The sequence below is a fragment of the Bison bison genome, unplaced genomic scaffold (assembly GCF_000754665.1).
Source record: "Bison bison bison isolate TAMUID 2011002044 unplaced genomic scaffold, Bison_UMD1.0 scf7180017864286, whole genome shotgun sequence".
NCBI classification, from domain to species: domain Eukaryota; kingdom Metazoa; phylum Chordata; class Mammalia; order Artiodactyla; family Bovidae; genus Bison; species Bison bison.
The window spans coordinates 1413881-1425140 of NW_011494858.1; the positions used below are offsets into that span (position 1 = coordinate 1413881).

Sequence of the window (11260 nt, forward strand, 5' to 3'; positions counted from 1 at the left end):
AGCATATTCAAAAGCAGAGACATTACTTTATCAACAAAGGTCCATCTAGTCAAGGCTATGGTTTTTCCAGTGGTCATGTATGAATGTGAGAGTTGGAGTATAAAGAAAGCTGAGCGCCTAAGAATTGATGCTTTTGAACTATGGTGTTGGAGAAGATTCTTGAGAGTTCCTTGGACTGCAAGGAGATCCAACCAGTCCATCCTAAAGGAGATCAGTCCTGGGTGTTCACTGGAAGGACTGATGTTGAAGCTGAAGCTCCAATACTTTGGCCACCTGATGCGAAGAGTTGACTCATTTGAAAAGACCCTGATGCTGGGAAAGATTGAGGGCAGGGGGAGAAGGGGATGTCAGAGGATGAGATGGCTGGATGGCATCACCGACTCAATGGACACGGGTTTGGGTGGACTCCTGGAGTTGGTGATGCACAGGGAGGCCTGGCGTGCTGTAGTTCATGGGATCGCAGAGTCGGACACAACTGAGCAACTGAACTGAACATCAAACTCAAGTCTGATTAAGGAACAAACGATGATGGTCCTTACAAAGAGCAATACTTACCTACTAATGGGAACAGTATCACTTTCTGCTTCTATTTGTTTCTGGTAAAAGTCAATTTTGGAAGACAGAGGAAGCAAACAGGTGTCAGAAGGATCATGATTCTTATAGGTTCAAATTCCTCAGTGATTACAGTTTTAATGAAGGTCAAAATTCCCATCATGTGACACTCCACATGCAACATTATTAAATGGAAGGTATCATTATTTTTCTCTCATTTAACAAATGAGATTATCAAAGCAAAGAAATACACACTGCACCATGCTTTTTAGTAACTTACATTAATGCATTAATTCTAAGCAGCTTCAGTTACTGCTCAACAATAGCAAACCTCTGGATTAGGTGTGGGAAGGAGTTCCAGTTCTGGGAGACATGGGTAAGCACTGTCCCACTGAATGCAACTACATGCCCTGGACAGTAGTCAAGGGGCAGCTATTTGAAGACTTTAAAATAAAATCATCAGTAGCAGGTGGACAGAGGTAAAAAAGACCAGAACTGGAAGTTCAGCTGAACTGGTAATGAGTTGACCATTTTCCCTCTGGTATTCCCCAACCTGGGATCAGGCAGCCAAAGTCTGGAAGAGGGTATCAGGGGCAGACAGAGAGCTTCAGGGGAGGCTTCGAGTTCTTTCTCCTGGTGTGGGAAAGGGTCTCCGAGTGGTGACAGCAGGGTTTGCAGGTCCAAAATCTCACGTGAAGGGAAACTTCCTCTCCCATCAGTGGAGCTGTGGCCCCAAGAGGTGGGGCCAACCCCTTTTGCTCTTCTTCTCCACCCTCGCTTGGCTTAGCCCCAGACATGGGCAGTGATAGCAAGTGCATGGCAAAGTGAGGTAACTAAAGTCCCAGCTTTACTAAAAAGGAAGGCCCCAGAAACCCGGAAAGCAATGGGGAGGTCATGAAAACTGAAGAGCCTGCCAAGCAAGGGCACAAAGTGGTTTCAGAACTTCTGAGCTTCTCCCTGAACTGCTCATGTGTGAATCTGACCTTCAACAGCAGGTCAGAGGCTTTGAGACCTGAACTGGACTTTGAAAACTGAGCTGACACTGAGACCATAGTCTGCAGAAGGTAGGTCAGAATCTGTGGCCTAAACTCAAATAGGTGATGGAACAATTCTCAAATTCATTTAATGAGATTAGAATGAGCCCTATTAAAAAAAAAAAAAAAAAACTCAACAAAGATAATACAAGAAAACTCCAGACCAATATTCTTGATGAACCAGATGTAAAAAACCCTTAATAAAATATTTTAGAGTATATAACTAAATGCCAATATTTTAAGATATATAAATCTATTGCTATATTTTATATAGCAATATATTTTAAAATAATCTCAAGGTTGGCTCAATATGAAAAAAAAATCAATCAATGCAATTAATCTACCAGATTAACAGTGTGAACAAGAAAATTCACACAGTCATTTCAATTGATGCAAAGAAATTTTGATAAAACTCAATTTCCATTCACAACCAAAAACTCAGGAACCTCTAATAGAAGAAATTTTTCCCACTTGACAGGTGACATTAATGAAAAAAAAAACCACAACTCATTTCATACTTCATGGTGACAGAGAGAATGTTCTCCCTCTAAGATGTGGAACAAGACAAGGTGTCTACTCTCACCATTCTTATTTAACATTGTGTAGAAATCCTGCTGAGGTACATAAAATTTCAAAAATACATACAGATTGGAAAGGAAAGGATAAAACTGTCTGCATCCCAGAGGGCATAACTGTCCACATAGAAAATTTTGAGGAATCTACAAAACAGCTTAGTGAGTTAAACAATGTTGCATGATAAAAGGTGCATGATACAGAAAATCCATTTTATTTCTGTACATTACTAAAGTGTAATTACAAACTAAATTTTTTTAAAAACAGTGTTTATAATGAAATACTTAGGGATGAATCTAACAAAGTATGTGTAGAATGTGCCTGTGGAAAGTAGAAATGCTGATGAAAGCAATCAAAGATGAACTGAGTAAACAGGGGATGAACTGTGTTCACAGACTGAGAGACTCAGCATAGTCAAGATGTTAGTCTTCCCAAAACTGATATATAAATTTAGCTCAATTCCAATCAAAATAGTATGATTTTTTGTGGATATAGACAAGCTGCTTTTAAAAATTTTACAGCAAGGCAGAGGACCAAAATAGTCAATCCAAAATAATTCTGGAAAAGGATACCCTTGAAGGAGTCACAAAGACCTACCACAAAGCTGCAGTATTAAGACAGTGTGGCGTGGGCTTCAGGGCAGCGTAGATACATAGATTGGTGGGAGAAAACAGGGCGTCCAGCAATAGACTACACAGACACGGCCCAGGGATTCTGACAAAGGTGTGAAGGCCGTCAAGAGACAAATGGCAGTGTTTTCAACAAATGGTGTTGGGCCAACTGGAATCCATATGCAAAAAGCGAACCTCAGCCGAAACCTACCTTCTAGATAAAGTGTTAGTTGCTCAGTCGTGTCTGACTCTTTGCAACCCCATGGACTGTAGGCCACTAGGCTCCTCTGTCTATGGAACTCCCTAGGCAAGAATACTAGACTGGATAGCCATTTCCTCCTCCAGGGGATCTTCTTGACCCAGGGATCAAACTCAGGTCTCCTGTATTGCAGGCAGATTCTTTACCATCTGAGCCACCAGGGAAGCCCTTCTAGATAAGTTAACCTCCAGAAAACTAGATAACTTCTAGTTAACTAGATAAATTAATTTCTAGATAACACTATATTCTAGATAAGTTAACTCAAAAGGGATCACAGCTATCAAAATAAAGGTAACACTACAAAACTTTTTGAAGGAAACACAGGAGAAAATCTTTGTGATCCAGGTTACACAGTGAACTCCAAGACATGATAACAAAAAAGAATAAGTTAATAAATTAACCTTGATTCAAATTAAACACTTTTTCTCTGTGAAAGACACTGTTAAGAGAATGAAAAGACAAGTTACAGTTCCTCAAAAGATTAAACACAGAGTTATCATATGCCCCAGTGATTCCATTTGCATTTACCCTGGAAAAATCAAAACTTATGTTCACACTAAAACTTGTACTTGAGTATTTGTAGTAGCTTTATTCATAACTGCTAAGAACTGGATGAAGCTGAACACTCTTCAATGGGCAAATAGATGAAGAGTCAGTGGTGCATCCCTACAATGCAATGATACTCAGCAACAAAAAGGAATTAACTGCAGATACACACTGCAACTTGGATGAATCACAAAGGCATCCATCATGCTGAGTGGAAGAAGTCATTCTCAAAAGGTTACTCACTATATGACTCCACGTATGTAACATTTTTGAAAAGCCAAAACCACAGTGATGAGTATAGATTCTTGGTTACCAGGGGCTAGGTGGGTTAAGGGTGTGACTGGAAAGAGCACAAGAGCTTTTTCAGCAGATGGGACTATTTTGAATCTTGACTACAGTGGTCACAGCAGGAATTTATATGTTTTAAACTGGGCTTCCCTGGTGGCTCAGAGGGTAAAGAATCCGCCTGCAATGCAGAAGACCTAGGTTCAATCCCTGGGTCAGGAAGATTTCCCTGGAGAAGGAAATAGCTACCTACTCCAGTATTGTTACCTGGAAAATCTCAGGGACAGAGGAGCTGGGTGGACTAGAGTCACTGGGGGTGCAAAGAGTTGGACATGACTAAGAGACTAAGCACTAAGACTCAATAGATCTGGACTCCCCTAAAGTCAATTTTCAGCTCAGTTCAATTCATTTGCTCAGTCATGTCTGACTCTTTGCGACCCTATGGACTGCAGCACACCAGGCCTCCCTGTCCATCACCAAAACCTGGAGTTTACCCAAACTCATGTCCATCGAGTCAGTGATGCCATCCAACCATCTCATCCTCTGTTGGCCCCTTCTCCTCCCACCTTCAATCTTTCCCAGCATCAGGGGCTTTTCCAATGAGTCAGTTCTTCGCATCAGGTGGCCAAAGTTTTGGAGTTTCAGCTTCAGCATCAGTCCTTCCAATGAATATTAAGGGCTGATTTCCTCTAGGATGTACTGGTTGGATCGCCTTGCTGTCCAAGGGACTCACAAGAGTCTTCTCCAACATCACAGTTCAAAAGCATCATGTGTTTGGCACTCAGGCAATGGCACCCCGCTCCAGTACTCTTGCCTGGAAAATTCCATGGACGGAGGAGCCTGGTAGGCTGCAGTCCATGGGATCACTGAGAGTCGGACACGACTGAGTGACTTCACTTTCACTTTTCACTTTAATGCATTGGAGAAGGAAATGGCAACCCACTCCAGTGTTCTTGCCTGGAGAATCCCAGGGACGGCGGAGCCTGGTGGGCTGCCGCCTATGGGGTCGCACAGAGTCGGACACAACTGAAGCGACTTAGCAGCAGCAGCAGCAGCTTTCTTTATAGTCCAACTCTCACATCTATACATGACCACTGGAAAAACCATAGCCTTGACTAGACAGACCTTTGTTGGCAAAGTAATGTCTCTGCTTTTGAATATGCTGTCTAGGTTGGTCATAACTTTTCTTCCAAGGAGCAAGCGTCTTTTAATTTCATGGCTGCCGTCACCATCTGCAATGATTTTGGAGCCCAAGAAAATAAAGCCTCTCACTGTTTCCATTGTTTCCACATCTATTTGCTATGAAGTGATGGGACCAGATGTCATGATCTTTTGAGCTTTAAGCCAACTTTTTCACTCTCCTCTTTCACTTTCTTTAAGAGGCTCTTCTTTACTTTCTGCCATAAGGGTGGTGTCATCTGCATATCTGAGGTTATTGATATTTCTCCTGGCAATCTTGATTCCAGCATGTGCTTCATCCAGCCCAGCATTTCTCATGATGTACTCTGCATATAAGTTAAATAAGCAGGGTGACAATATACAACCTTGATGTACTCCTTTGCCAATTTGGAACCAGTCTGTTGTTCCATGTCTAACGTGCTTCCTGAACTGCATACAGATTTGTCAGGAGCCAGGTCAGGTGATGTGGTATTCCCATCTCTTTCAGAATTTTCCACAGTTCATTGTGATCCACACAAAGTCAATTTTACTCCATATTAATTCAAAAAATTAAAAACAACAAGAGACCAGACACTTGACATCATAATCAGCAAAGGTGCAGGTATTTACACAGTCATGCCTTAGGATGTACCTAGGTGGAAGAGTAGTTGTCCTGGGCTCATGAATGTTATCAGAGAGGGCGGCCTCAGGAAGTTATCAGAAGCCAGTGACACCAAACTGTCCTGAAGACGTGTTTGGGGTGGGGTCAGAGTGAGGTCACAGGTGGTGAGCTCTAGATACTTCTTTTTCCAACATCCTCTCTATCATGCCCCAAACACAGATTAAGTGGTGGAATGGAGCACTGGGGAGATGCTCAGCCCATTGCCAGCCCACAGGCTGATGCTATTGATCCCACCTGCCGACACAGATGACACTTCAAAAAGACCAAAACAATCCAAGCAGATGCCGCTTATTTCAAAACATCCAGCATTTAAACTAGTTTTCAAAAGGGAAACTCAATGAAGAATTTGTATTTTAATTTTCTTAATGTTCAAATTGTTTTAAGCATGTACAAGGATTCCAAAACACAAAGTTGTCAACATTTTTCCCCTTCTTCAGAAGGCATTTTCATGTGATGAGTTTTGTTGCCTTTTTCCTTTGGGAAAGTAATCAAACACTCTTACTTTTGTTTTTCACTTCTCTGACTAATTTAAACCATTTGTTCACTGTTGAAGATTTATGAGGTTGCCATCTGCCAGTTAATTTTACTTTTTGTTTTTTTTACACATCACTGACAATAAAAATAGTCATAAGACGGGGGACAGCAGGTCAAAGCTACCTTGTACAAGGTGATGCTCCCATTTTTCCATGAGCAGATCATAACAGAATGAGCATACCTTTAATCTGCTCTTTACCATGTCAGTAGATTTACTGATGACCCTGTGATGATCATCTGGTTTCACAAGGAGAAAAACATCAAACAAGACCATGACATAATAATCTCAGTGGTTTTTTGCTTTCTCCCAGACAGTGTTTCTCTAGCACTGCTTTAAGTATGCTTGCTTCTGTATCGGAAAATCTTATTTCAGAGGAAAATGCCTAAGTCTTATTTTTTATGGACCCAAATATTCTGGGGTTTGGCCATCTCATTCACCTGCAGATGAGACCATAATAAGTAATCATCATGCCTTGTGAATTCTGAACAGAACCCTGGCTATGACTCTGGATAAGTATCTAAAAGCAAAAAGTTGGAGCTGTTATGGCCGAGGCTGGATGGTTTGCAACCTGCCATCCCATGAGATAATGGCTTTCCTTCATGCACAGAGTCTCATAGAGAATTAAAAAAAAAAAACAAAAAACTTCTCAAGGTTAAAGGTTAACTTCTCAAGGTTCTCTTTCGATGGTATCTTCTTTCATTCTTGTGACAACTTGGTGAGGCAGGTAAGGCAGAATAATGCAGCAAATTTGAAGATGAAGATGTGGTGCCTGAAGTCAAGCTGGATCAACTGAGGCAGAGCTGGAGACCCACTCAGGGGCTCCTCCTACTTTCCAGCACCACCTCGACGTTCATGGCACTTCCACAAACTACCAGTGTGGCTAAGGTGCCCAACTGTCAGGACATTCTGGTTCCTGGGCCTGCAGACCCCACTGACTGGCTCCTGCACTCAGGTTCAACTGTGTGTTCCTGGACCCACAGACAGGGTCCCCCAACACAAACTGCTTGAAAAGATGCTGCAGTTTTGTACAGGCAGCCAAAGGGAATATCTGTTTCTAGGATGCCTGGCAGTCAAGCAGTGTCAACTTAAATGTCGTCTGGGACCATTCAATTGTGTTAACCCTCTGAGTAGACACAGATGCTACAAAAATGAGAAAAGCAAGGAAGAACAAGAAAACCCTCTTTCAGTTCAGTCGATGAGTCTTGTCCGACTCTTTGTGACCCCCTGGACTGCAGCACACCAGGCTTCCATGTCCAGCACCAACTCCTGAAGCTTACTCAAACTCATGCCCATTGAGTCAGTGATGCCATCTAACCATCTCATCCTCTGTCATCCCCTTCTCCTCCCACCTTCAATCTTTCCCAGCATCAGGGGCTCTTCAAATGAGTCAGTTCTTCACATCAGGTGGCCAAAGTATTGGAGCTTTAGCTTCAGCATCAGTCCTTCCAATGAATATTCAGGACTGATTTCCTTTAGGATGGATCTCCTTGCAGTCCAAGGAACTCTCAAGAGTCTTCTCCAACACCATAATTCAAAAGCGTCAATTCGTCGGCACTCATCTTTATGGTCCAACTCACACATCCATACGTGACTACTGGAAAAACCACAGCTTTGACTAGATGGACCTTTGTCGGCAAAGTATGATGCCTCACAGACATTTTACATGGGAAAATATCGTTAATGCAACTTAGGGATGGGCCCCAATCATATTCTAAAATTTAATACTCGTATGAAGAACAACTTTCTTAATGAAGTTAGTCAATTACTCCTGTGGGTTTTCATGATGAGTCAGATACACAACATGGAGTTGCCAAGCAGGATGTCAGTGAATACATCCTAATCACGTCTGGGGACACAGAGGTTTCATACAACTCCATTAGGCCATGGTGCCATGCTACAGAGCAGATGGTTTAGCAAAAGGCCCTTGGGTGTAAGCTGGAAATCATATTAGTAAAGATCTGTGAGGACATGACTTCCATCTCTTCTCAGCCCTGATGTAACTTCTGAACAACAAGGTTAGACAATAAGCTCTGGGAGACTGACTCTGCACAGGATGGACACCCTCTCTGCCCCCGAGGGCCCCTAGATCGGTGGTCACAGGCAGCAGGTAACAACTGGGAGGGCCTGGGTTACGGGTTCCCCATGAGGACTGGTTTCTGCTGGACTCTTATCAGCTACAACCGACAAGCATTGAAAATACACACTCTCTCTGCATTCACTCAGGCAGCTTCAGAGAAGCGGTTCTCAGTCAGGGTGATTCTGTCCCCATGGTATGTCGACACAGTCTAGGAGACATTCTTGGTTGTCACCACTGGGGCAGTGCTACGGGCATCGTGTGGACAGAGGTCAGGGATCTGCGAACACCCTACAAAGCACAGGGCAGCTCCCACGATAAAGAACTGTCCAGCACAGAATGGCAACAGAGCCACAACCGAGAAACCGTGTTCCAATGAAAAGTGTGACCAAAATGTGTAACTCCATGTTAATGACTATATATGATCTATCAAAAAGCAGAGATATTACTTTGCCAACAAAGGTCCATCTAGCCAAAGCTATGGTTTTTCCAGTAGTCATGTATGGATGTGAGAGCTAGACTATAAAGAAAGATGAGAGCCAAAGATGCTTTTGAACTGTGGTGTTGGAGAAGACTTTTGAGAGTCCCTTGAACAGCAAGGAGATCCAACCAGTCCATCCTAATGGAAATCAGTCCTGAATATTCATTGGAAGGACTGATGCTGAAGCTGAAACTCCAAAACTTTGGCCACCTGATGTGAAGAACTGACTCATTTGAAAAGACCCTGATGCTGGGAAAGATTGAAGGCAGGAGGAGAAGGGGACGACAGAGGATGAGATGGCTGGATGACATGAGTTTGAGTAAACTCTGGGAGTTGGTGATGGACAGGGAGGCCTGGTGTGCTGCAGTCCATAGAGTCACAAAGAGTTGGACACAACTGAGCAACTGAACTGAACTGAACTGAAATGATGATCTACCGAGGCCTCATGACACAGCAAACTCTCAGGAAGGGTTAGGCAGTGTGTTCTGAGGCCATATCTGTTTACTGTACATCATATCCGACACCAGCTACTCCTGGAGGAAAAGTGTAGGCAGCACTGTGATGCAGATTGCAATGGCCCATGTGTCTCCTCACTCCCCTTTCAGATTTCCTCTTGTTCTTTTCCGTGGGTGAGTCCAGACCCAGAGAGCCCATCTGGGCCAGCCACCCCCAGAGCTGGCCCGTGGATTGCACTTCAGACTCAGGCTCTAGAAACCACATTTCAGTTCGACCTCTTACTGGCTTGTGAGCTTGGGCACAGACAAACTTTGGGATGCACCCTCTTCAACTTTAAGATGAGGATCATAGCAGTGCACCTCGTAAGGTTCTGATGAGCCTCTGTGAGCAGCCCCTACTTGGTGTCTGGCCCGGAGGAGGAAACCCGTGAAAGTCTAGTTTATTAATGTGCTGCTGCTCCTCTATTTGTCATCATTACTTTCCTATCATCATTCCTTCCTGGCGCAAAAAGGTGCTCAGCTGGAAACCAGTCAGAAAAGGAAAAAGTCATCTGATTCATTCTAAAGTCTGAGTAACCTATTGTATCTGAAACTTCCCCTACCCAGGGAGACCGACATTTTGGGACAGAACAAAGGCAAAACCAAAGGAATCTGTCTCTTTTGATGGACTTTCAAGTTCTCATGGCAAGAAGGGGAAATATTTTTAAAAGGGGAAGTTGTCATTTTTTCCTTCAATCAAGCTGCCTCTGGCTGCATTTGAAGCCTCTCTATGTATGAATCTGAAGCTTCTGCACTCTTTCAGAGATCCTGTGAAGTACACAGGATGGCCAATCATGCACTAGCACCTACACGTCATCTGCTTGTGTGAGAGACACTTTGCACTTGGTGTGAGCCGACTGGCAGCCCCCACCTGCCTGCAGGACACAAACGCCCTTCCCCCTTGTTGCTCTGGGGGCCCCAGGGTGAAGCTGCCCCGTATTGAGGCCAGACCTGCCCCCTCCTTTCCCACTGTCTGGCAGCTGCCTCAGTCTCTCCCTCGGTATTTGCCTGCGGTCTCCTTTGGGCCCCCTCCCCCGTCTGTCACGTGCCCTCACTCCCTGCCTGTGCTGACCTGCTGTGCTGCCTGGCCTGACTCCAGGGCTCGGGCCCCACTCTCCAGCCAGTGGCCAGTGCACATTCCTCGTCACACCTGCTCCTGGCACAGGCCATGTGGGTGCTTCTCAAGGCAGAGCTGCTCAGGCCTTGTGCTGGTTTCCCAGGTTTGCTATAACCAAGCATCGCAAACTGGCGGGCTTCAAACCAGGGGAATGTGTTCCCTCACAGCCTGAGAGACTAGAAGTCTAACATCATGGTGTCCGCAGGGTGATGCTCTTTCTGAAGACTCAAGGGGAGGATCTTTCCTCTCCTCTTCCTCGCTTCTAGAAGATGCAGGCACTTCTCGGTGTCCCTTGTCTTGTAAGCACATCCCTCCAGCTTCTGCCTCCATCATCCCACAGTGGTCCCCTCTGGGTGTTCTCTGTTCACATGGCCTTCCCCTCGCTGTGTCTGTGTCCAAACTTCTCTCTTCTTAGAAGGCTATCAGCCAGTGGAGCAGGGCTCACCCTAATCCAGGATGACCTTATCTTAGCTTGATCAAGCCTGCAAAGACCCAACTTCCAAACAAGGTCACATTCCAAGGTTCTGGGTAGCATGGACCTTGAAGTCTGTACTCAATCCAGTACAAACCTCTAGGAACACTGCTTCTGCTGCGGAGGCCTCTGCTTTCCAAAGTACATGGCATGCCTGCCCACCTGGGTTCAGGCACCACTTTGCCCCATGCCCTCATTGCCCCCTCCCACACTCAGGCCTGGGGGTGCGTCTGGCACAGCCCCCCAGCCCTTCCTCACTTCTGTCTCTCCTGCTGAAGCCCCTCTGCTCACTGTAGCCAGCCTTCACTGCCTTTCTTCATTCTTGAGTCTTTCAAATGAGACTGGGTATGCAGGAACCTCCAGTACGGAGATGTTTTCAAGGAATCC

General features: G+C 44.6%; 1 protein-coding gene across 1 annotated transcript in view; it reads right to left on the reverse strand.

Moving 5' to 3' along the window:
• FHOD3 (formin homology 2 domain containing 3) overlaps positions 1-11260 on the reverse strand; it is a 469739-nt gene that overhangs the window by 44326 nt on the left and 414153 nt on the right. The gene's annotated exons all lie outside the window — the stretch shown is intronic.